The following is a 26725-nucleotide window of genomic DNA, read 5'->3' as shown; positions in this document are numbered from 1 at the left end:
TGCCTACATTGCTTAATACCAAAAAAGAAAGAAAGAGAAGAAGAAAAAAGGCATCTGTTTACTTTAATAATAATTTTGTCTCATACTAGAGCAACTAAAATACTTTACTATAAAGTATGCAGTTTGTATTGTAAAAAGTTTCATAGAAAAGAAACTGTTTTACTTACTTTACCTTTTTCCTTCTTCTTCTGCTCCTCCCTTCAGAGTCCATCCAAACATTAATGACATGAAGTGAGGCAAATGCTTTATAGTTCCTCACACGTTTAACAAAGTCAACAAAAGTCCACTCCTTCCTGTTATTCGTATACAGCCACATTTCAACTACATTTAAAATCTTGATGGTGATTTATTTATCCCTTTGTAACTATTTACTTGAAGAAATGTATAGTCTTATATTGCCAACTCCTCCACCAACCCCCAGCATTTGCAGCTTGCATTAGGGGATACCCACAAGAGGTGTTGTAAATTCTGGTTATTTTTGTTTTCCTCATAGAGCTGTGGATGAAAGCAAGGTGGTTCATACAACCTACCCTGATCTGGCCAAGCCTTTGATACCATTCCCCACTCAGGAATCATAGAAAAACTCACTAGGCTAGGCATCAACCCCTATATCGCTAGGTGGGTTGCAAACTGGCTTACAGATGGAACCCACAGTATGAAAGTAGCTGACTCCAAGTCTGACTGCCAACCAGTCACAAGTGGAGTCCACAGGGTTCAGTCTTGGGTCCTCTCCTGTTTGGTATCTACTTCTCTAAAGTCCAGGCCAACACAAAGGGACTCTGGCTGCCAAAGTTTGCAGACGATTGCAAGTTGGGAGCTATTATTAACTCACCAAGTGATGCTGACATCCTACAGAAAGGCCTCACTGAGACCAACAACTGGTGTCAGAACCATGGCCTTAAGCTCAGTGCCAAAAAATGTGTCATCATCCCCTTTGGGAAAAACCCGGTTCCCATGAATTGTCACATCGATGGTAGTCCACTGAACACAGAAGGCATTATAAGAGATCTGGGAACACAGGTTGACAGCAACCTCTCTTTTGACCACCACATCGCTACTGTAGTCAGAAAGTCCTTGTATGTGGCACATCTCATTACTAAGGGTTTTGCATCCATGAAGAAAGAGGTCATCGTCTCACTCTACTCTTCCCTCTTAGGCCAGTCATCGAGTACAATGCCCCATTTGGCGTGTACCTCACTAGACACCTGAAACAACTGGAGAGGTTGCAAAAGTACCTCACAAAGAGGATCCTAGGCCTTAAACACTTGTCCTATATGGACAGACTCAAAAAACTCCCAACTATTCTCTGTCTCATATCGCCTACTTAGAGGAGATCTCTGCTTGACTTACAAAGCCATGTCTGACCCAGCTCTGTTAGAAATGCTACATCTAAAGAAATCCCTATCCGTCCACACCACGTGCTCCAGAGACCTCAGCCTCATTACCACAATCAACAGAACAAGCTGGAGGGACAGGTTCATAACCCAGAGACTGCTCATGCTATGGAATAGACTTCCCATACATGTCAAACAGAGCTCCTCACAGGCCCTGTTCAAGAGAAATCTTGATGAGTGGATGGGAAATAGAAACGGTACCCCAGGGATCACTCCAGTTGTTCTACTCGACAGATGCACTGGGAACTAAGGTCGGGTGGCACAATGCCAGGGCAATCCTACGGGCTAGGCTTGTAAAGGCTCCAGGGCCATTAGCCTAGTACACACCTATGAACTTGTATCATCTCGGTCTTCACCGAGAAGTGACTGTATTTTAAAGTCATCAATACACAGATGGATGCAAGGATTAAGGGATCACTTCTCTAATTCAAAGGCCCTCAAACTTAAATAATTTTGAATAATTCCTGCTCACCGACTGTATCTGTGTCCTTTCCTGCTTTGCTAGTCAGTTCTTCGCATAGGATACTTATCTCTGAAACTTTTTAAAGCATATTTTTATTTATTTATGTTGGTTACATATACACCATCCCCCACAATGCCCACTTTTCACAATTGATTATATATCAGTACCTTATCCATGATACCAGTCTTTTATTACATTACAATACTGCATTCCTCCTCTGTGTTTCTCAAGGCTAGTGCAAACATAACTCTAACCATAGCTGTGCCATTTAGTGCACCCTTGTACTGGTTTATAACATAATGCCATTCCTACGCCTTTTTTGCCATCATTTTCATATCCAGATTTGATTCTTCTCCTTTTTTTTCTTTCAGTCTTTGTTCCTTTTTACAGGTCATTGTCCCCCTTTTTCCCTTCATTTTCATTTTACTGTTCCAACCTCCTTTTCCATCCTTCTTTCTGTATGTTGTAATAATGCAAGATGTCTTTCCACCTTCCACTGACTACCCCTTTACCGTCTTTTCTGTCTCCCTGTCAATATTTTGCCTTTTGTCCAACTCTTCTTTCTAGGTCTTACATGTATAGCTATTTACCCATCTTACCAACCTAAGCGTTAGCCCTGTTTTTTTTCTTTTTTACAATTCCTTCTTGCCCCACGTTTCCATTCCCATTAAATATAATTCCCACCATTTCTTCATCTCAAATGAATGCTGGTGAGATTTTTTTGCTCCCCTACCTTTCTAAAACCTCAAACAAAGCAATCTTATATGGTCAGTCTTACTTCTGTTTTACATTTTTATGTTTGCATGTTTTACTTGCTTGCGATTTCTAATATCTGTTCTGTTGGTGAGCCGTAGCAGTTAGGAAGAAGAAAAAATGAGACCTGCAGATGACACGATGATGTATCATAATCACAACATATGCAGAACGTTTTACTTATGTGAAGTTAAGACATAACTAAGCTAAAAAATTGCAAGCATACTTTTTCTAGTCCTTGTTAACATGTTTATTTTCAACATTTTGTAGGAAGGACATTCTGATATTTTGTAGACAGGCTCATTTGGCTATTTGCTTCTGTGTGTGTGTGTGTGTGTGTGTGTGTGTGTTGGTGCAGTCCTGTCAGGGTAAATATAGTAGTTAATGTGGCTCTGTGTGTTTGGGTGCAGGTTATCTGAAATCCCTCTGATTCCTTATGTGTGCACTACCTGTTTCAGTCTTCATCATGTATACATCTTTGGTTATTAGATACTCGTCGCAAGGCCTGCAGTTCTGTGACAATATTTCTGCAGTTTAAGTGGACTTTTTGAAAGTCCTTTGTGCATTAGTTAGTCTGTCTGTTAATTAGCAAATGACAAAAGATATAGCCCAGTGAAGTGGAGACTTGAATGCACAAAAAAGATGAATGATCTACTTTACGTCACACAGCATGCATGTGGGTTGCAATAGGAGTCACCTGCAGTTCTCCAAGTTCAGAGCTCAACATGTGTTAAACACCATGATATATTGTCTCTTAGCTCAAAGTAAGACGTACGCTTTTGGAGGTCACCTGCAGTACAGTCGCATAACAGCCTTTTGTATTGTAAAATATTTTTTAAATAGGGCCCTGTCTGTGCTTCTAGTTGTTGATGACAGGAGTTTTTGGATATGTCATCCTAGGAGTGAGGGTGAACATCTAGAATGGCAGGTGCATGCCTAGGATAAAAAGCACCAGTACATTAGTCACAACTTTTGCTGTATACAGATGACAGGAAAGTGTAGGTCAGTGGTGTGTAGAAGGTGTTGTAAAGTAGTGAAGGTGGACTTAAGGATAAGAGACACGAGTCAGAGCAAACTGAAAACTGATTTTTTTTTTTTTACATTTCAAAGAGATTCAGTGAGTCTTAATCAGTTATCTGTTTAGTGCTCTGATCTTTTATGAATTACCCAGAGTTGCATTGTATGCAGCTAAGGCATATGAAATGAGGCTGGGCTCACAAGGTAAAACTCATTTACAGCTGTAGATATATGCTGCTGTTGGGTAGACTGCACCCTAAGAAATCTGCAGCAAAAATCATTGTAATCCACAGAAAATGTGAAGTAATAACAGTGGTCAGTGCTTTAAGTAACCATTTGCAGTACGTTCCCATGATTAGATAATGTAAACGTGGGTACATTTAGTGTATCCCAGACGCTTGAGTTTGATATGTGACCTCTGCTGTCATCATGTCATGTAACCAGTGTCACCCTTGAAAGCAGACAACTGTGCTTACTAAATCATAAATGGTTATGAAAGACTATATAATGTGTCTGGAGCAATGCTGATCCACATCATCACAGAAAGCAGAGTAGTAGTAGTGCATGTATTCAGAGCTTCCTTGTGCCTGGCTTGGACACCTGTGAATACAAGACTTGGATTGCTTCTAAAATCATTTGGCCTATAAAGCTGATATAATTATATTTTTTGTACTTACTCTGTTTCAGTTATCTTTAACACTTCTGTGCTGCATTTATTTATTGTTTGTCAGGCATCACTTGTTGAAGAAACTTCATCTGTTTGTTACTGTACTGCTCTTAGGTTGTTTTAACAATATTGTGATATTTCCTAACCTCTTCTGACAGCTATTCTGAGTGAGTCTGCCAAAATACTTCTAAGTTTTGCAAAATTTGTGTGTGTTGTGAGCATTTCTCAGGGTTAGTGAACTTATTTCCAAGGATTCCTGATATTGTAGGAATTCTTGCTTCTGTTGTAAAACATCTGTTACTACACTTGACCTCAAAGCCAGTTTGTTTTATACTGGAAGGGTTCTGCTGCACTCTGGTGGGAGCAAAAAGCTAAATTCAACCCATCCAAGGTGGGAACTACTGGTTGATGGCTTATTGTGTTATTGTGTTTTTATCTGACTGGCCTGAGGGTTTAACTATATGAAATTCTTTCATCCTGCTCTTATACAGTAAAAGCTTTACATGTTTGTAAGAGTGTCTCATTTATTCAGAGCTTCTTTGTGCCTGGCTTGGACATCTGTGAATACAAGACTTGGACTGCTTAAAATCATCTGGCCTACAAAGCTGATATAAGTATATTTTGTTGTACTTGGTCCAACTGTTTCAGTGATATTTAACACTTCTGAAGTGCATTTATTTATTTGGTTGAATTTATCAGTTTGTCAGCCAAAGCTTGTTAAATAAACTCCATCTGTTTGTTACTGTACTGCTCTTAGGTTGTTTTAGTAAAATTATGATATTTCCTAACCTCCTCTATTACTGCAAAAACTGTTCTGAGTTAGTCTGCCAAAATACTTCTAAGTTTTGGGGTGGTGGTTCCCCATGCTTGCATATAAGCAAACCTCTCCAGTTTAAAATCCCCTATAGGAAACACTCTCCATAGTCTCCCACTGGTCACAGCTGGTCTAAGACCTGCCAGGTTGTCCAGAGGGTGGTACCACTGCAGGTCATCTAATTGTATAATAATAAATACTCTCACTTTGACCTTTAAATGACCCTCCCTTTCTCCTTCCCATCTAGAAATTGTGTGTTTCCTTGCCTTACATAGCATAGGCTAAATTCAGGCCAGCTGAATATAGACTGTTTGGTATCACTGTGCTCTTAAACCAGCCATCTTACATTAAGAGGAACCTCCCTGCACCCTTGTCACAGAAGTGTGTAGCTCAGGACCAATCTGAGCTGGGGATTGCTGGAGAAAGGCTCAGTTTAGGGCTTTCCCACTGGTAGTTGTGTTAAAACTGTTTACATTTGCCTGTATACAAGCCTCGCATTTGCATGGGATTGCGCTCCGTTACCGGAGCTGCTCAACGTTTGGCAACTTTAGCGAAAGGTCTGGTGTGCATCTGCAATGAAATCCAACTCATCCACTGAAAAAAACTAAAAAAAAAATAAATTTTAAACCACCACTGTACTTTCTTAACTGTATTTTATTGAACTGCTGCTTCATTTTTGCTGTTTGTGACTAAGTTCAGCTAGCCTACTTCCTTCCCAAATACATTCAGAAAAATCCTGCCAAAATGAACAGGCAGTTTCCCATCATTTTTCCTGCAAGCATGTTTGATATTGGCATCTTGAGGCAATGTAGCAATTGCTTTATGCATACTGACATACTGACAACCATTTACTCCTAAAGCAAACTAACACCCTATGTTAGAGATGCAAATATACTGCAACTGGAGTCAGTTTTGTCACGTAAAATCAAACAACATCAAACAGGTTGTCAGCACATACGCTTCACCTCTCATGCAATCCTCACCTCTCACACAAAATAAGGTTATGACACATAAACCCATGTACGCAGAGGTACACAGTAAAATCTACCTAAAGAACAGCTACCTACCAAACACACACTACCCATACTCACCACTAAGCATAAAGAAACCACTACACATATCAGCACCACACATCCATGTCTCAAGAAATAAGCCCCTAAGGCAAAACACATCAAATGTCTTTGTCATAGGTGACTCCATAGTGAGACACACAAATGTGTCCCCTTTACCAGACCTGGCAAGGAGAAGGTCACAGTCAGCTGCCTATCAGGTCCCAGGATCTGACAAATCACGCATCCACTCAAGTCAGTCAGCTACAAGTACCACTATGACTCTGTCATAGTCCATGTTGGAGTGAATGACTTGAGACATAACTCAATGGACTATATGAAAAGAGAGATGACGGAACTCTGATTATGTGTCCCAGGCAGGTATGTACCTAGCCCTAAGCAGTACCCTACCCTCACCCAGGATGAAGCCACAATATAAGCAAAAATGATTGACTTCAACAATTGGCTGAGCTTCTGGTGTCAGTCCAAGAAGATCCAGTATCTGTCAGCCTGGGAGGATATGATAGACAGACCTCTGTACTTTGCTAGAAATGGTCTGCACCCGTCCCCCCTCCCCCAGGCTTTCAGATACTGGCAAAGGCCTTTGCCTCATCCATAGTGCCTTTTTAGGCAATGTCAAAACAACAAATTTTCTCTCTTAACAAAGTCTGATAGAGACAAACTGATGGCCTTGCTGCTTAATGCCAGGAGTTTAAACACAAAACTGCACTCCCTGGAAGCACTCCTCACCTTGGAGGATGCTGACATCTGTGCAGTTACTGCAACATGGTTCAAGGCTGCTGAAAGCACCCTGGCCATGCAAGACAATAATGCCTTCCACATATTTAGACCTCAAAATGAACATGAAGGAACCTCAAAATGAACATGAAGGAAGCAACGGTAGAGGTATATCCATCTTCATTAAAACCAAATACACTTCAAGACTGGTCAAACAGCATGACTCTTTCAAAGTACTCCATGTTCAGTTAACTACTGGGAAAGTACTATACCATATCATTGCTAGCTATAGATACCCCATCACGAACCAGGATAAGCAGACCACCCACTTCGATTTACTGGAATCCCTCACCATACAGCCCAACACCTTAGTCATGGGAGACTTCAACTATCCTTCCATAGACTGGGGGTACATGCACAAGTAAAAACACGCTTGCCCAGAGGTTCTTGGACTTTAACACAAATACTCTGTAACAGATAGTCTGCGCCTCCACTAGGGGTTCTAATGTTCTGGACGTAGTACTCACCAACATGGGGGGGTCACTGTACTTCCCCATGCGTGAAGCCCTCCCTGGTTAGTTCAGATCACAAATCTGTCTCATTTGAAGTAACTGTTGGAACTAACACCCTCACAGGAACAAAAATTATAAAAAACTTCACCAAAGTTAACTACAGCCTACTAAGTGATGGTCTAAAAAGCTTCATTTCACCCACAATCGCAGACGCCAGTGATCACTAGACAGAAGTGTACGCAAATACCCTGTACAAACATTTAAGTGATTGCATAAACTCCACTGTACCTGACCTCATCAAAACCAGCTCTTCCTGTAAAAAAACACCTTGGTGGATTTCAAATATAAACAGGTTACATAACAAGAGGAATCAACTGTTGTCCAAAAGCAAGAGAGTTATCACTGTGCAGGGGAAGATTTCCCTCCTAAGCCTAAACAGGAAAATCAGAACTCTTGTAAAGTCTTCTATGGCAAATTATGAAACTAAAATCGCCAAGGATAATCATAAGGCATTCTTTAACTTCATCTGAAATCTATAAAGGAGTGCCCAGATATGTGCAGGACTGGTTGTAGGTGAGATCACTCATACTACAGTGGAAGGTATCACCAACCTGCTAGCTGACAGATTCAGTTTAAACTTCACCCCCCTATCCCACCTTCCATATTCCAAAGCATACCTGACACTAGCCCTCTGCCTAGAATCTCTAAAGAACAGGTCATCTCTGTGCTTGCCAAGGCCAAACACACGGCCTCAGTCAAACCAGATAATATCCCAGGTTGTTTACTAAACAATCTAAAACAAGACCTAGCAGATCCACTTGGCTTTCTCTTTAATCATAGCTTGAGAACTGGCTGTGTTCCTTCAGAATGGAGAACAGCAACAGTACTCGCCCTGCACAAAGTGGGGCCATCAGTTGACCTGAGAAGTACTATCCCATAAGTCTAACCAGTCTCATCGACAAGGCCATGGGAAGAATTATCATGGACCTGATCAACAAGGACATAGGTGACCTTTGAACAATGGACCAACCCAGTTTGGCTTCGTTAAGGGTAGATCATGCTTATTAAACCTGGTAGACTTTTTTGAGAATGTCACTAAAGCCATGGACGAAAGTAAGACAGTGCACACAGTATATCTTGACCTTGCCAAGGTTTTTGGCACAATTCCCCACTCTGGCATCATTGAGAAACTCTCCCAGATAGGGATTAACCCGTTATGTTACTAGATGGGTGGCCAGCTGGCGCACCAACAGAACACACTCTGCCAAAATTGGTGACTCCATTTCCGCCAGTAGACCCATCACCAGTGGAGTACTACAGGGGTCTGTACTGGGCCCCTTACGGTTTGTCATCTATTTCTCAGAAGTCCAGGCCAAAATAGACAGCCTTTGGCTCAGCAAGTTCGCTGATGATTGCAAATTGGGAGCAATAATTGAGTTCCCTAGCGATGTCAACATATTACAAGAAGGGCTAACACAAATGAATGATTGGAGCCAAAACCATGGTCTAAAACTAAATGTAAAAAAATGCATTACTATTCCCTTTGGCAAAATGGAGTTCCCTACAAATTACAATATTGACAGCATCCTACTTTGTTCCATCCCAGTGGTGTGAGATTTGAGAACACAGGTTGATAGCAATCTGAACTTTGACCACCAAGTTTCCACAGTGGTAAGTGAAGCTTTCTACATAGCACACCTCATAAGCAAGGGCATAGCATCCAGGTCAAGGGATGATATGACACCACTGTACTTGACCATTATCAGACCACTAATAAAGTATAATGCACCCTTTTGCATGTACTTCACCAGACACCTGCATTAGCTGGAAGAGACCACAGAGGTTTCTCACTAAGAAAATACAGGGACTCCAAACCATGACCTACATGGACAGGCTGAAAGCCCTGTCACTTTAGCCTGTATCTTGTAGGCTTCTGAGAGGTGACTTGTGCCTGGCCTATAGGCTAATCTCCAACCCTGCCCTAATGGAAATGCTGCACATACACAAGTCAAATGGCACAAGAATCACTCAATCTGGGGATCTCAACCTAGCTTGTGACATTAACAGATCATGCTGGAGACGCAGATGTGTCTCCCAGAGACTGCCACTTCTCTGGAATAGACTCCCTATTCATGTAAAACAGAGATCCTCACTGACCCTATTCAAATGCAACCTAGATAATTGGATGGGAGACCGCAAATTCACCCCTGGGGTGGCACCATGGTCCTCATGGGCAGGGGTAGCCAGTGTTGATCACATGCCTGCACTATTCATAAATTTGTTCGGCAAACTACCCAAAAAAGAGCAAATGAGGCTACTTGAGATTAACATGGCTAGGCTTGTAAAGGATCTAGGGTCGCTAGCCTAGTAAGCACCTATGAACCTATGCATGCTACATGTACAGCAAAGACTTCATAGGAAACAGTCTACAGGATATTACCAAGCAAAATTTCAGGGAAGCATAAACAAAGTGTAGAATATTTTATTATCATAAAGAGTAATAAAATGCATCCAATGTAAGGTAGCTGTTTTGGTTTTCAACACAAAAAGGTGATTTACTTGTGAATGATTATCAGTCTTATTTTTCCTTCTTAGTTCTGCCGAGAGTCAAATAAATCAAACATATATATATTTTTTCCTTTTTTATGATATTGAAATGTAGATCTTAATTCCTCTTCCTTTTTAGATAAAGCGCATGGCCTATTTTCATAGTGTATCAGACATTGTCCGTGTTTTCATCACTGCATACAAATTTCTTAGTAGGTAAAAAGAAGTGCGACACTGCGGTTAGTTTCAGTTTTCCCATTAGTTGCTATGCAGATGAGCTTACGATGTACTGATGACTTGTATTCAGCCCCTTACACTCCCATTGTCTGCAGTCATTTCTTATACTAAACGTGCATTTCCTAGCCAGGGGAGTTCAATTAGGCATTCAAAGTTATATACAACTTTAGCAACTGTTGCAGACAATTAAGAATAAATATAAGGAGAAGGTGTAGAATTATGAGGCCAGTGAATGTCAACATTTGCGAGTTTCTTTAAGAAAGCCGCTGGCGTACTTTGTTGGGGTATGGCTGAATGGGCAGTTAAGTGCTAGAATAGAAAACAGTAGAACCCAACATGCTCCTTCAGCATTTTACTCATGGAGTAGGAACTACAGTATTTTCAGCACCAGAATTTATTGAGTCTTTGCAGAGGTGCTCATATGAGGGCACTTGTGCCAGTTTGTGCTATCATTTATGTGCAGGCAGCATCCCTTCAGCTTCCTCATTCATTTTCTTCTGTCAACCCTAATAATTTACATATTCTCCACAGAAGCAGGTTATCGTGTTCGATCACTTTTCCCCAACTCTTTTTCTGTCTTCCCCAGTGCTTTTTTGTGAATATATTTCACGGAGGCTTTCTCAGCACTGTCCTAGACAATTGTTTCCATCAACTGTCAATCATTGCTTCTGTCAAAAGATTGATACAGGAAGTGGCCAAACTGCATACAAGTGGTGTCCTGGCCTAGGCTGCAATGTAGAAATGTGAGCATGTAATTGCGTAGTGTGTTAACACACCAGCAGATGGTCACTCATAAGGGATTACCAGATAACTAGTTCTGGTAGCTGCTGTCTTTCCCTCTATTGTACAGGCAGGTGAATAATATTCATCCAAGTCCTGAAAAGGAGTAGTGTTCCTTGACATCAGTCTGATTTTCTCTTGGATATTTGTTACAGCCTCTATGCCACTTTAAAAATTGCTTCAGTGAGCCCCGCACTTCAGGGTATTGTCTGTGCTACGTTTAAAAGAATATTCTGAGCACTTGTATAAACCCAGTTTTTAATAAGTGAAGTACACCCCATTCTGTGCTGCCTGCAATGAAGATGTTGGATACAGCAGCTTACTTGTACATCTGCTTCAGACTGGGGAATCAAGTGCTGCCTAATAGTAGGAGAGTGACTAAGGCCTCTGGACATGGGCTTAAGAAAGACAGCACTGACTTATTTGGTGCAATAGCATTTGCAAAATCTGCTGTATTTGTTGACATAAACATTTCCTTTGGTTAATGTCCAGTGTATTGCTGCCATTTGTTCAATGTCCATTGTTTATTGCTGCCATTTGACTGGGTGTAGTGGACTGCTTGCACAGTGTTGTTAGGCTTTGATGCTTTTATTCTTTACTGTATGTTGAAACCCGTTGTTGTTTCATCCAGATAGATGCATACTGAGCACAAGCATTCTGAATACGGGAAGGGCCTAATCTAACCATATTTATAACTAACAAAGCCGTTATAACCACTGAAAGCTCTTACTCATCTGTTTAAAATACCACGTAAAGGTGGACAAATGAGCCAGACTGGACCAGGTGGATGTGGCCCTACTTTGCAGGAGTGTAATAGGATGAGATGGGGAAAATATACAGGCCTTCTAGCCAAAATTCTGTATTAGAGAGATGTTGGAAATGCCTGTAAAAGAAACATGTTCTATATACATGGGGCTCACTGGAACTTAGGACTCAAAGCAGTGTATATTCATGCCAGGAATGTCACATCAAGGAAAACTAAGAGTTAATTCGATCATCACTCTTCTTTTTTTTATTCAGGATCATAGGAGGTTAATGTTTGCTGGCTTGCACCTGTCACCCTTAGGCTTTCGAATACTTGCCAAGGCTCTTGCCACCCCCATAGTGCCTTTTTTAGGCAAGGCTCAAAAGACAAACCCACCGCCGTAAATACACAAGTAACAAAAAACTGAGGGTAATGCTACTCAATGCCAGAAGTCTAAACCTCAAAATACACGCACTCAAGGCACTCCTCAGTATGGAGAAAATTGATATATGTACAGTAACAGAAACCTGGTTTAAGGCTCCAGAGATCACCCCAGCACTACCAGGCTACAACTCATACCATACATTTTGGCCACAGAACCCAAACCGAAATACAAAAGGCAGGGGCGTATCCATATTCATCAAGGTTACCCACAACTCCAGGTTAGTGGCACAGCACGATGCTTCAGAGGTCATCCACGTGCAACTAACAATGGGCAAAACTGCAATTCAAATTGTAGATTGCTACAGATTACCCACCATGTCCCAGGATCCCCATTCCATGTTTCTGGAAACACTGAGAAACATAAAGGTCCTACCAAACACCCTAATATTGGGTGATTTCAATTACCCAAACATTAACTGGGAGAACAACTCAAGTACTAACTCCCTTGCCCAACTTTTCCTAGAATTTATCAACTCAAACGCCCTGGTTCAATTGGTCAGCACACCCACCAGAGGTGACAACATATTGGACCTGGTCATCACCAACATGGGCGACCAGTGTTCCACACTAGAGGTCAACCCCTCGCCAGTTAGATCTGACCATAAACAAATCACTTTGAATATCCATATTCCGCCACCACCCCTGGACAAGAAAGCCACCATGAAAAACTTTTCAAAAGCAAACTTCACGTTACTTAAGACTGAGGTGGAAAGTTTCAAAGCCCCCATGCTGAAGGATAACACTGTCCAAGCTGCAAAATCCTTTACTAATGCATTCTACGGGCAGCTACAAGAATGCATGGATCATGCCATCCCAAGCAAAACCAAGACTCACTCCTCCAAGAAAAGCAAACTAGTCTGGTGGACTCCTGCCATAAACAAGCTGTACAATAGAAGTAGGAAACTAGTACAGAAAAGAGTAAAATCCCAAGAAGGGAAGACATCCCTGATCAGTATCAGCAAGAAACTACGATCCCCCATAAAATCATTCAAGGCGAGCTTTGAAAGAAAATTTGCCAAGGACTCCAAAGATAACTACAATGCATTCTTTAGCTATGTCAAGAATCTAAGTGGCAATGCTCAGATCTGCTCGGAGTTAGTGCAGAATGGCAAAAAATACAGTGAACTGACCGATATCGCCAACATCCTGGCAGACAGGTTCAGAGCAAACTTCACCCCCAAAAGGGCCCATAACCATACCAGCAGAATGTAGAGTCCCTGAAATCAGACACTCAGGTTAAAACAGCCCTCTCCAAAGCCAAAAACTCGGCATCAGTGGGACCGGATGGTGTCCCAAGCTGTGTCTTACACGAGATCAAAGACAATCTTACCCTCACCTAAACACACTGTTCAAACTCAGCCTCTCCACAGGCTACATACCCATAGAGTGGTGGACAGCAACAGTTATTCTGCTCCACAAAGGTGGAGCCACAACAGACCTCGGGAACTATCGCCCTATAAGCCTGCCAAGCTTGGTCTGCAATGCTATGGAGCACATCATCATGGAACTCATTAACAGAGACATTGGGAACCTCCAAACACTGGACCTTACCCAGTTTGGCTTTAAGGGCAGATCATGCCCCCTAAACCTGGTGGTAGCCAGAGTTTGTCTACTTTCGCTGCCCCATTGATTAATTAACTGAGTCTCTATCAAGCAGAGCCAATGAAGTGATCCCAAGGGTGTACTTTCTATGACCCATCCACTCGTCAAGGCTTCTCTTGAAGAGTGTTAGTGAGGGGCTCTACCTAATGTAGTTAGGAATTTTGTTCTAAAGCATGGGGAGTCTCTGTGACAGGAATCTATCCCTCCAGCATGTTCTATTTATTGTTGTGGCGAGGTTTAGCTCACTAGAGCGCGTGGCTCACAGTGACTTGGATTTCTTTATGTGGAGCATGTCCATCAATTCTGAGTTGGACATGGCTTTGTAAGTCAGGCAGAGATCACCTCTGAGTAAGCGATATGCCACTGAGTACAGCCAGAGATTTTTCAGTCGGGCTGCATAGGACATATGTTTGAGGCCAGTGATCCTCTTGGTGAGGTGCTTTTGTGGTCTTTCCAGCTGTTGGAAGTGTCTTGTGAGGTACATCCCAAATGGGATATTGTACTCTATGTTGGTGTGATGAGTGACGAGTAGAGGGGCACTATAACCTCTTTATTTCTAGATGCGAACCCCTTAGTAATTAGATGGGCCACATAGAAGGATTCCCTAACTACTTTGGCAATATGATTATCAAAGGAGAGATTACTATCTACCTGGGTCCCCAGATCTCTTATTACCTCTTCTGTATTAAGGGGGCTGCCACCTATGTGGTAATTCATGGGTGTTTTGTTTTTCCCAAATGGGATGACTATGCATTTTTTGGCATTTAGCTTGAGGCCATAACTTTTACACCAGGTGTCTGTCTCAGTAAGGTCTTTTTGAAGGATGTCCGTGTCAGCCGGAGAGTGAATTATGGCTCCCAGTTTGCAGTCATCAGTGAACTTGGTTAGTCATAGTCCTCCTCTGTTTGCCTGTACTTCTGAGAAATATATGCCGAACAGTAGGGGTCCCAGAACTGAGCCTTGGGGAACACCACTTGTAACTGGTTTAGAGTCGGACCTGGAGCCCGCTATTCTTACCATATGAGTTCTGTCTGTAAGCCAGTTGGCAACCCATCTTGTGACATAGGGGTTTATGTTCAGGCTGGTGAGGTTTTCTATAATACCCGAGTGAGGAATGGTGTCGAACGCCTTGGCGAGATCAAGGTAGGCTGTGTGAACCACCTTTCCCTCGTCTATGACCTTGGTGACTGTCTCAAAGAAGTCAACCAGGTTTAGTAGGCAAGATCTGCCCTTAACAAAGCTGAACTGGGTTGGGTCAAGTGTTTGGAGGTTCCTAATGCCTTTGTTAATGAGTTCCATGATGATGCGCTTCATAGCCTTGCAGACCAGGCTAGTCAGGCTTATGGGGCGATAGTTACCAGGGTCAGTTGTGGCCCCTCCTTTGTGGAGTGGAATAACCGTTGCTGTGCGCCATTCTATGGGCACATAGCCTGTGAAGAGGCTGAGGTTGAAGAGCATGTTTAGGTGGGGTGTTAGTTCGTTCTGTAGTTCATGCAAGACGCAGCCTGGGACACCATCTGGCCCCATTGATGCTGTGTTTGTGGATTTTGAAAGGGCTGTTTTCACCTGTGCTTCTGTGATTTCCGGGACACTACACTTTTCCGGTATTGTTGTGGGCCCTTTTGAAGGTGAGAGGGAGGTGAAATTTGCACTGAATCTATCTGCCAGGATGTTGGCAATATCAGTAGGTTCAGTATATTTTGTGCTATTTTGCAGTAGCTCAGAGCATATCTGCAAATTGCCACTTAGATTCTTGACATAGCTAAAGAAGGCTTTGTGGTTATCTTTCGAATCCTTGGCTATTTTTTTTTTTTTTTTTTCGAAGTTAGCCTTGGATGATTTTATGAGGGACCTTAGTTTCTTACTGATACTGATCAGGGATGTCTTTCCTTCTTGGGATTTGCTTTTTTTCTGAACTAGTTTCCTCCTTCTGTTGTATAACCTGTTTATGGCAGGGGTTCACCAGACTGGTTTCCTTCTCTTAGGGGAGTGAGTCTTGGTTTTGCTAGGGATGGCACGATCCATGCATCCTTGTAGCTGCTCATAGAGTGCAATTGTAAAGGATTCTGCATCTTGGGCAGTGTAATCTTTTAGCGTGGGGGCTGTGAAACTTACCACCTCTGCCTTAAGTAAAGTGAAGTTTGCTTTAGAAAAGTTTTTCGCTGTGGTTTCCTTGGTTGGGGGTGGTGGTGGGGTGTGGACATCCAGGGTGATTAGTTTATGGTCTGATCTAACCAGTGACGGGTTGACCTCCGGTACGGAACACCTGTCGCCCATCTTGGTGATGACCAGGTCCAATATGTTGTGGCCTCTGGTAGGGGGAGATTACCAGCTGATCCAGGGCATTTGAGGTGATAAATTCCAGGAAGTGCTGAGCCTGGGAGTTTGTACTCAAGTAGTTTTCCCAGTTAATGGTAGGGTAATTGAAATCGCCCAATATCAGCGTGTTCGGTAGGACCTTCATGTTTTCCAGTGTCTCCAGAAAGGTGGAGTGGTGGTACTGGGTCATGGAGGGTGATCTGTAGCAGACCACAATTTGCATTGCAGATTTACCCGATGTTAGTTACACATGGATGATCTCAGAGGTATCATGCTGCACCACTAACCTGGAGATGTAGGTATCCTTGATGAATATGGATACACCCCCTCCTTTTGTGTTTCGGTCCGTGTTCTGTGGCCGAAATGTGTGGTATGAGTTGTAGCCCAGTAGTGCTGGAGTGCTCTCTGGAGCCTTGAACCAGGTTTCAGTTACTGCACAGATGTCGACGTTCTCCATACTTAGGAGTGCTTCGAGCACATGCATTTTGAGATTTAAACTCGTGGCGTTGAGTAGCATAACCCTCATTTTTTTCCTTGTGCTGTTTACGATGGTGGGTTTGAATTTTGAGCCTTGCCTAAAAAAGGCACTATGGGGGCAGCAAGAACCCTGGCCAGTATTCGAAAGCAAAGGGGTGACAGGTGCAAGCCGTCTCTTGCGAAGCAACGCGGCTTGTCCAGCATGTCATCCCAGGCTGACACACACTGGATCCCCTTTGAATGACACCAGAAGCTTAGCCAATTGTTGAAATTGATCATTTTTTCTTTATACTGAGGTATCATTCTTGGTGAGGGCAGGATGCTACTTGGGGTTAGGGTCATACCCGCCTGGACTACATGATCAGAGAACTCTTCCATGTCTCTTTTCATGTAGTCCAGGGAGGTACGTCTCAGTTCATTCACACCAACATAAACAATGACAGAGTCATATTTGTACTTGTTCTAGAGTGACCTGAGTGCTTGTGTTATGTGGCGGATTCTGACTCCTGATAAGTAGCTAACAGTAACCTTCTCCTTGTCCAGCCTAGTGATTGGGGAGGCAGTGTGCCTGACTATTAAGTCACCTATTACTAGTGTGTTAGGTATGTTATTTCATCTTAAGGGCTGTGATTGTGCGGCACATTAATTTTGTCTTTTATGTGTTGTCTGGTTTGTGACGGGAGGTGCAGGTTTTGTGGGTGTCTGCTTTGGAGCTCTCAGATGCTTTTGCATGTTTTTATTTAGAGCCTCCGAGTATGATTTTGTGTATTTATGTGTATTTTTTGCCAGTGCTGGTTTAGTGGGTCTATGTGAGGCTGGAGGTGTGGTGCAAGTGTTAACCTTCTCCTCTTGACTGTCTGCTCCAGTCTTGGATGGAGAGACCTTAGCCTCCAGTTTGGCTGTATAATTGCATCTTCTCGCATATGTTATTGTTTTGTGGTAGTGTTTCATGCCCCAATATTCACAATTATCGGTGCCCATGGGCTTGAATGGCTTTGGTATGTGCCTGTGCCTTAGGACATCTACAAACTGCCCCTGTCCATAAGAGCCACAGAAAATAAGACAGGGATGAATTTTTAATTTCCTCACCATTGATCAAATTGCATTTGAGTAGGCTTTGGGAAGAGGTCTGTTTTATGTGAATGAGGGGCCCATCTATTCAGAAGAAGAAAAAGCACTTAAGCTGAATTTTCATTCTGTAATGGTTACTGAGCCACAAATCCACTGACAGCAGAATCTTACTACCTTGGCCTTTGCAGCCTTCAAAGAGATTGCATTTGGATTCTTCATATCATCTTTTATTTTGAGTTTTGCTCATCTAACCAATCAAAACTTCTTTCTAATGCAGAAGGAAATTGCTTTCATCATCTTCTTTCGGCTGTTCCCATTAGGGTTCGCCACAGCGGATCATCTGTTTCCATTTCTTCCTGTCCTCTGCATCTTGCTCAGTCACACCAACCACCTGCATGTCCTCTCTTACCACATCCATAAACCTTCTCTTAGGCCTTCCTCTTTTTCTGTTACCTGGTAGTTTCATCCTTAGCATCTTTTTCCAGTGTACTCAGCATCCCTCCTCAGCACATGTCCAAACCAACGTAATCTTGCCTCTCTGGATTTGTCTCCAAACCTTCCAACCTGGGCTGACCCTCTAATATACGTATTCCTAATCCTGTCCACCCTCGTCACACCCAGTGTAAATCTTAATATCTTTAACTCTGCCACATCCAGCTCTAACTCCTGCCTTTTTGCCAATGCCACTGTCTCCAACCCATATAACAAAGCTGCTCTCACTATCCTCTTGTAGACCTTCCCTTTCACTCTTGCTACTGGTACTAGTCTGTCACAAATCACTCCTGACACTCTTCTACACCCACTTCATTTTGCCTGTACTCTCTTCTTTACCTCTCTTCCACACTCACCATTACTCTAAACTATTAATCCCAAGTATTTAAACTCATCCACCTTCGCCACCTCTACTCCTTGCATCCTCACCATTCCTCTGTCCTCCCTCTCAGTCACACACATATATTCTGTCTTAGTCCTGCTGACCTTCATTCCTCTTTTCTCTAGAGCATATCTCCATCTCTCCAGGGTCTCCTCCACCTCTTCCTACTCTCACTACAGATTACAATGTCATCTGCAAACATCATAGTCCATGGGGACTCCTGTCTAATCTCATCTGTCAACCTGTCCATCACCATTGCAAATAAGAAAGGGCTCAGAGCTGATCCTTGATGTAATCCAACCTCCACCTTAAATGCATCCGTCACTCCCACCGCAGACCTCACCGCTGTCACACTACCCTCGTACATATCCTGTACCACTCTTACATACTTCTGTGACACTCCCGACTTCCTCATACAATACCACAACTCCTCTCTAGGCACCCTATCATATGCTTTCTCTAAGTCTGCAAAAACACAGTGCAACTCCTTCTGACCTTCTCTGTACTTCTCCATCAACACTCTCAGAGCAAACATTGCATCTGTAGTGCTCTTTCCTGGAATGAAACCATACTGCTGAACACTAATCATCACATCCCTTCTTAACCTAGCTTCCACTACTCTTTCCCATAACTTCATGCTGTGACTGATCAATTTAATCCCTCTGTAGTTACTACAGCTTTGCACATCACCCTTATTCTTAAAAATCGGTACCAAAACACTTTTTTCTCCATTCCTCAGGCATCCTCTCACTTTCCAAGATTTCATTAAACAATCTGGTTAGAAACTCCACTGCCATTTCATCTAAACACCTCCATGCTTCCACAGCTATGTCATCTGGACCAACAGCCTTTCCATTCTTCATCCTCTTCATATTTATCGTTACTTTCTCCTTGCTAATACATTGCACTTCTTGATTCACTATCCCCACATCATCCAACCTTCTCTCCCTCTCATTTTCTTCATTCATCAACCCCTCAAAGTACTCTTTCCATCTGCTCAACACACTCACCTCGCTTGTGAGTATGTTTCCCTCATTATCCTTTATCACCTTTACCTGCTTCACATCTTTCCTAGCTCGGTCCGTCTGTCTAGCCAATCGATACAAGTCCTTTTCTCCCTCCTTAGTGTTCAACCTTTCATACAACTCTTCATACGCCTTATGCTTAGCCTTCGCCACCTCTCTCTTTGCCATGCACCTCATCTACTTTCTTCATCTTTCTGACAATCCCACTACTTCTTTGCCAACCTCTTTCTCTGTATACTCTCCTATACTTCCTCATTCCACCACCATGTCTCCTTATCGTCCTTCCTCTGTCCAGATGTCATACCAAGCACCTTTCTAGCCATCTCCCTTACTAGCTCTGCTGTAGTTACCCAGCTATTTGATAACTCTTCACTGCCACCCAGTGCCTGTCTTAACTCTTCCCTGAACTCCACCTCACAATTACCCTTTTTCATAGGTAGGTACTAGGCTATATGCCCAAAGGCATTTATAAGCCTAGCCAGAATGTGTTGGCTTTCGCCGCCCCCTTAGATTAGTTCCCTGTGCCTCTGTCCAGCAGAGCCACTGAAGTGACTTCCACCATTTGATCCTTGGTGATGCCCTTACACTCCTCCTCTTCTTGATCACCAACATCATCTTAACAAACCACCATCCTATGCTGCTTAACTACACTTTCCCCGGTCACCACTTTACAGTATACAATCTCCTTCAAACTGACCCGCCTACATAAGATATAATCCACCTGTGTGCATCTTCCTCCACTCTTGTATGTCACACTGTGCTCCTCCCTTTTTTTAAAATACATATTCACCACAGCCATGTCCATCCTTTTCACAAAATCCACTACCATCTGACTTTCTGCATTCCTTTGCTTAACACCATACCTACCTATCACTTCCTCACCCCCTCTGTTCCCTTCACCAACATGCCCATTGAAATCTGCTCCAATCACCACTCTCTCAGCCTTGGGTACAGTCATCACCACTTCATCCAACTCACTCCAAAAATTTTCTTTCTCATCCATCACACACCCAACTTGTGGAGCATATGAACTAACAACGTTCATCATTACACCATCAATTTCCACCTTCATAAACATCACTTTGTCCGACACTGTTTTCACCTCCAAAACACTCTTAGCATACTGTTCCTTCAGGATAACTCCTATGTCATTTCTCCTCCCATCCACACCATGATAAAACAATTTGAACCCTCCGCCGATACACCTAGCCCTACTCCCCTTCCATCTGGTCTCTTGCACACACAATATACCAACCTTCCTTCTGTCCATCATATCGGCTAGCTCTCTCCCTATACCTGTCATACTGCCAACATTCAAAGTTCCGACCCTCATTATCACAGTCCTAGCCTTTCTCCTCTCTTCCTGCCTTTGGTCATGCCTTCCCCCTCTTCTCCTCCTTCAGCCAACAGTAGCCCAATTTCTGCCAGCACCCTGTTGGGTAACCATTGCTTTGCTCTAGTTAGAAGATACAGAGGAGTTACTATGACAACATATAGGAGAGAATATACATGGTGTTAACACAAAACCGCAGTAACAGTTTTTATTTATTATTATTTGTTTCCAGTTTGATTACCGGGGAAGTCCACTGGGCCCAGAGAGCCCATTTTCAGGGGAGGCCCGGGGAGAAAAGCTTCATGAAACAGATTACAGTAAAGATAACAGTCCAATAAAAATAAAAGTACAAGTACATACCAAATAATCCAACGTGTGAGCAATATTGCCCATAGTGGAAAAATATGCAGATAATTTTAACAAATTCAGACAGTTAAAGTCAAAAGCTATTTACAATGTTTACAGTGTGTGTGTTTTACCAAAAGATGGCTGCAATAACTAGTTGCTGCAACTGCTACAGCTTTGATTATCCCAAAACTACTTTGAATGTAGTAGGGAATTCAGCCTTCAACAGACCTGATTAGGCAGGTGACCATTACCTGCCACTGATTTTTTGTTAAATATTTTTTATTCTTTTACATTGCCTAGTTTATTTGTATTTTATGTATTTGTTAACCAGATAGGCCCACTGGACACAAATGTCCTTTTTCAGGGGTGAGCCAGGAATACTGTCTGGCTAAGTGACTTATACTGAGTCACATAATAGGTATAGGAGGATGGAAGGAATCAAACCCTTTACTCTGGGATACAGGAACCAGCTGATTAATAGGTCAGAAAAGTACACCTCTGCTGTAATTGTCAGACGTAGAGCCTGTTTTATCAATGTGTTTGTTGTAAATGACATTTCAGTGTGGTTATCTTGGTTTCACCTACAAATTTATTTATTTATTACATTTGTTTACCAGGAAAGTCCACTGGGCTGACGAGAGTCCATTTTCAGTGGAGGCCCGGGGAGAAAAGCTCCAGTAGATTAATACACTGAAGAAAACTACTTTACATTCCAGAGGTAACCATTACAATGTGGTTACTATATTTACATATGTTACTACAAACATATACATAAATGCTACTAGCAATAAGGTACATTTTACACAGAAAAACTGGTTCTTACATAGATAGTCTGCATAACAGTACAGAGGTGGCTACCTCAAGGTAGTTAGTGTTTACAGTGGAGTCTACCATGCATTAAATCAATGGAGGAGGTACAGTTTGCTGCTATACAACCTAGCTGCTATAAGATGTAGTAGTAAGATTAAGCAACAGGATAGAAAAGTGAATTTAGAGGCAGCAAAGATCATAAGTTAATTACGAAGAGAGCAGTACACGGAGTGCTAATAAAGGAGAGAGGGTTAAGTGACAGCATTAGAGAGGGTACTGCAGTTGCAGATCCACTTTGAAGGAAGGTGATTTTCGAGGGCAGATGTGAATTTAAAGGGGTGTTGTTTAGAGCGTACAGAAGAGAAGAGTTCATTCCATTGCCTGGCCATAGTCCAGGAATATAGAAGTTTACCAACTGGAAGGTTTGAAGTAAGTTTTGATTTTCTGAGCATAGTGACCTAGTGGGGGAGTAAGGGGTAAATAAGGAGTTGAGTGCAGGGCAGTCTTCTGGTTTGCATGTTAGTCTATGAGAAGTAGTTAGTTGGAGATGTAGCAGAAATTGTGGGAATTCGAGCCAGTGGAGATGCCTTAAGGCTATACAATGCTGGGTAAATAACGACAGTTAGAAGCAAATTTGGCGATTTTGTTATAACAAAAATTCTAGCTTCAGTTTTAAAGAGGACTGCAGATTTGTTAGTAGAGGAGCACCGTAGGTTAAAGAAGGAAGCAGATAAGGGCAAGGGCTTGTTTAGTAGCAGGGGAGTGGAATTTATAGTGCCTGTATAGGAGGCCAAGCTTTTTGTGGGTTTTAGAAATGTTGGATTGGGTATGAAGATCAAATTTTAGAGTGCTGTCAATTATGACCCCTAAGAGTTTGGTACTGGAGACAAGATCAGTCTTTATGGAGTTCAATGAGAGAATGTTAAAGTCTTGGACATTGATAGAAGTGTTCTTTTTAGGGGTGAACAACATAAGTTTTGTTTTTTTGGCATTTAAGGACAAATGATTTTGGTGAAGCCAGGATTCAGCAGTAGAGAATGCTGTTTGTGTCATTTGTTGTAGGATGATGAGGTTAGGGGCAGAGTTTTTTGGAGTTGTTGAGGTTTAGAAATGATATTAGGATTTCGGCATTGTGGAATTTAGGAATAGTGTTGGGAAAGGGGCATATATTAAGGGTGCTGGGATAGATTAAGGCAGCACCACCTCCTTTTTTGTGTTGTCTGTCGACTCTGATTACACTGTAATTTGGAGGAAGGAATTCGGAGTCTTGGATGCTTGGTTTCAGCCAGGTCTCAGTAGCAGCTATGATGCGAGTTCTGTTAAGAGTTAGCCAAGCATGGAATTCAGATGTTTTGTTGCAAATACTGTGGAAGTTAATGGTGGTTATATGGAGAGTTTTATGGGGGAGGGACTTGGGTTAGGGTGAATGTCTTCAAAGCGTACCAAGGAGGAGAAGAAATACAAACATTTGTAAAAGGAGTGCTTAAGAATGGAGAATAGAGAGATAAGGAGCTGCGGTAGAGTATTATGATTGTAGGATAAATAAGAGTTAGTGGATATACTGGATTTGCTACATAAGAATGGAGAATGAGGGTAAAGGCTGGCGGAGATATGGGAATAGGAGTGACTTGCAGACAATGATTGTATGGGTGTTAGGTTATGTATAGGGGTTAGGATGTAAGGCCCTAGAGCTATAAGGTTAGTGACCAGTAGCATGGCTAAGGAGAAAGGTAGTAGGTAGGTCAGGGTTGTAGCTAGGGAAGACATTATAGGAGGTGAATGTAATAGAGAAGAGAGTTAGCAATGGTGAGAGGGAGAGAGGAATAAAATAGTATAAGCGGTAAATGATAAGTAGAATATGTAGCAGCAAGATGGGTAGAAAGGCAGGAAGATTAGAGGTCTATGGAGAAATAGGATTGTGGGAGGAAGTCAGAGAGGTCTAGGTAGGAAGAGTAGAGGCCTATGGAGAAATGGGACTATGGGAGGAAGTGAGAGTGGCCTAGGGAGGAAGTGGGTGTGGAGAAGGAGAGAATATATGTAATCGATATAGGGATGGGTGGGAATTGGGGTAGGGTAGAGGAGCGGAGTGAGCCTGAGCGAAGCGGGAAGCACCAGCCACTTTCATGCAACAGAAAAATAACCAATCAGAAATACAGCCTCTAAATCCAGGTATGCCCAGGAGATGGGGAACTGCTGGGTGAGGCCTTTCGTAGTTCTATTCTGAGAAGCAGTGTTTCCCTCTTTAGGTAGCAAAATGTCTAAGCAGTAGTTCCTAAAGACATGGAAAAAGAACTTACTTTCCTAGTAGCTAGTTGCCAAATCTGCAGCCATTGTATGGTACTTTGCATTACTATATTGCACTGTAGCTGCCTAGCATTCCAGGTAAAAGGTATTTAGTGAGAAGCAAGGGCTAGTGGGGGAAGCACATCTTGTAGTGTGCAAGCCTTTATACAGTTAACAAAGATGGCTAGTATTGTTAAATTAGAACTAGCAACAAACCTACATTGCTTGCAGGACAAAAAGAACAGCCCAGTGAATATGCTATACAGAGTCCTGTTTTGTGAAGCACTTTTTCCCTATAGCTGCTAACGTTTTCTTGAGGGCACATTAGTTAAGATTTCAGGTACTGTGAAGCACACTAGAAGTAGCAGGGGACTGTAGAAAAAAAAAAGAGACACAGATGGGTTAGGTTTTCACATAAGGAAGTTACAGGAGAAGTGGAGTGAGGCAGGAAAAGGAGGCAGTAAGCAGAATAACTGATTATAAAAATGCAACACTAAATACAATAAACAATCTATTGGAAGAACAACCTGACACTATAGTGAAATGCATTCACGTAACATCCATCAAATATCAATGAGTACATCTCTGTGAACACAGCGTTTATGAACACATCTGGTTCATAGGTTCATAGGTTCATACTAGGCTATCTGCCTGAGGGCATTTACAAGCCTAGCCCATAGTTTTGTGGCTTACGCCACCCCTTTAGTATGGGGAACTATACCCATTATTTTGCTGTGCCTCTGTTGAGCAGTGACACTGAGGTAATCCCTGGGGTATATCTGCGATCTCCCATCCATTGGTCAAGATTTCTCTTGAACAAGGCCAGCGAGGTGCTCTGCCTCACATATACCGGGATTTTATTCCACAGCATAGGGAGTCTTTGGGTGATGAATCTATCCCTCCAGCACGTCCTATTAATAGCCGTGTCGAGGTTTAAGTCTCCCGCCCTTGTGGCTCTGACGGATCTAGATTTTTGAGGTGAAGCATATTCATCAAATCTGGGTTTGACATGGCCTTGTATGTTAGGCAAAGGTCACCTCTGAGCAAGCGGTGGCGACTGAATAGAGCTGGAGTTCTTTCAGTCGGGCAGCATAGGACAGATGTTTGAGACCCTTTATCCTTTTGGTGAAGAACTTTTGTGGCCTCTCCAGCTGCTGCAAGTGTCGGGTCAGATACATTCCGAATGGGGCATTGTACTCAATCATTGGTCTGATGAGTGATGAGTATAGGGAGACTATGACCTCCCTTGATCTAGATGAGAATCCCTTCATGATAAGGTGGGCAATGTAGAAGGTCTTCCTAACTACTTTAGCTACATGGGTGTCGAATGACAGACTACTATCAACCTGGGTCCCCAGGTCCCTGATAACTTCTTCTGTGCTCAGTGGATTGCCACCTATTTGGTAGCTAGGGGCTAGGGGTAACCTTGTTTTTCCCGAAGGGTATGACTATGCATTTTTTGGCATTTAACTTTAGGCCATGGCTCTGGCACCAGTTATCCGTTTCTGTGAGACCCTTCTGAAGGATATCTGTGTCAGATGTGTTTTCTACTATGGCGCCCAGTTTGCAGTCATCTGCAAACTTTGTCAGCCATAACCCTCCTGTGTTTGATTGTACTTCGGAAAAGTAGATGCCAAACAAGAGTGGGCCCAGGACTGAGCCCTGTGGTACACCACTTGTGACAGGCTTTGAGTCTGACATGGCGCCAGCAACTCTGACCCTGTGGGTTCTGTCACTCAGCCAGTTTGCAACCCATCTTGTGATGTATGGGTTAACATTTAAGCTGATGAGTTTTTCAATGATACCCGAGTGGGGTATTGTATCGAAGGCCTTCGCCAGATCGAGGTAGGCTGTATGGACTGCCTTTCCCTCATCAATGGCTTTGGTGACTGTTTCGAAAAAGTCAACCAAGTTTAGAAGGCATGATCTGCCTTTGACAAAGCCGAACTGGGATGGATCCAAAGTCTGCAAATTCCCTATGTCTTTATTTATGAGGTCCATTATGATCCTCTCCATGGCTTTGCAGATAAGGCTTGTCAAGCTAATGGGCCGGTAATTTCCAGGGTTGGTGGAGGCACCGCCTTTGTGAAGTGGGACCACAGTTGCAGTGCGCCACTCCCTGGGTATGTATCCAGAGATAAGACTATGATTAAACAGCTGTCCTAGCTGTGGGTTTAATTCCTCGTTGAGTTCGTGGAGCACACAGCCGGGGACACCATCAGGTCCCATGGATGCTGTGTTTTTTGCTTTGGAGAGAGCAGTTCTCACTTGGGCGTTGGCGATGTTTGGGGGGCTGCAATCGCTTGGTATAGATATCTCTCCTTTTGGGGAGGGGGAGAAGTTTGCACTGAACCTGTCAGCCAGTATGTTGGCAATGTCTGTAGGATCAGTAATCTTCACATCATTTTGAACTAGTTCTGAGC

At 42.7% G+C, this 26725-nt stretch overlaps 1 protein-coding gene across 1 annotated transcript in view; it reads left to right on the top strand.

Annotated features, from left to right (window-relative positions):
• LOC122795967 (rho-related BTB domain-containing protein 2-like) overlaps positions 1-26725 on the top strand; it is a 1395721-nt gene that overhangs the window by 1006133 nt on the left and 362863 nt on the right. The window lies entirely within an intron of this gene.

This window comes from Protopterus annectens, chromosome 2.part2, assembly GCF_019279795.1.
Source record: "Protopterus annectens isolate FY-2018-M chromosome 2.part2, PAN1.0, whole genome shotgun sequence".
Lineage (NCBI taxonomy): Eukaryota > Metazoa > Chordata > Ceratodontiformes > Protopteridae > Protopterus > Protopterus annectens.
Note: the sequence above shows the minus strand (reverse complement) of the source record. Positions and strands in the feature narration are given on the sequence as shown.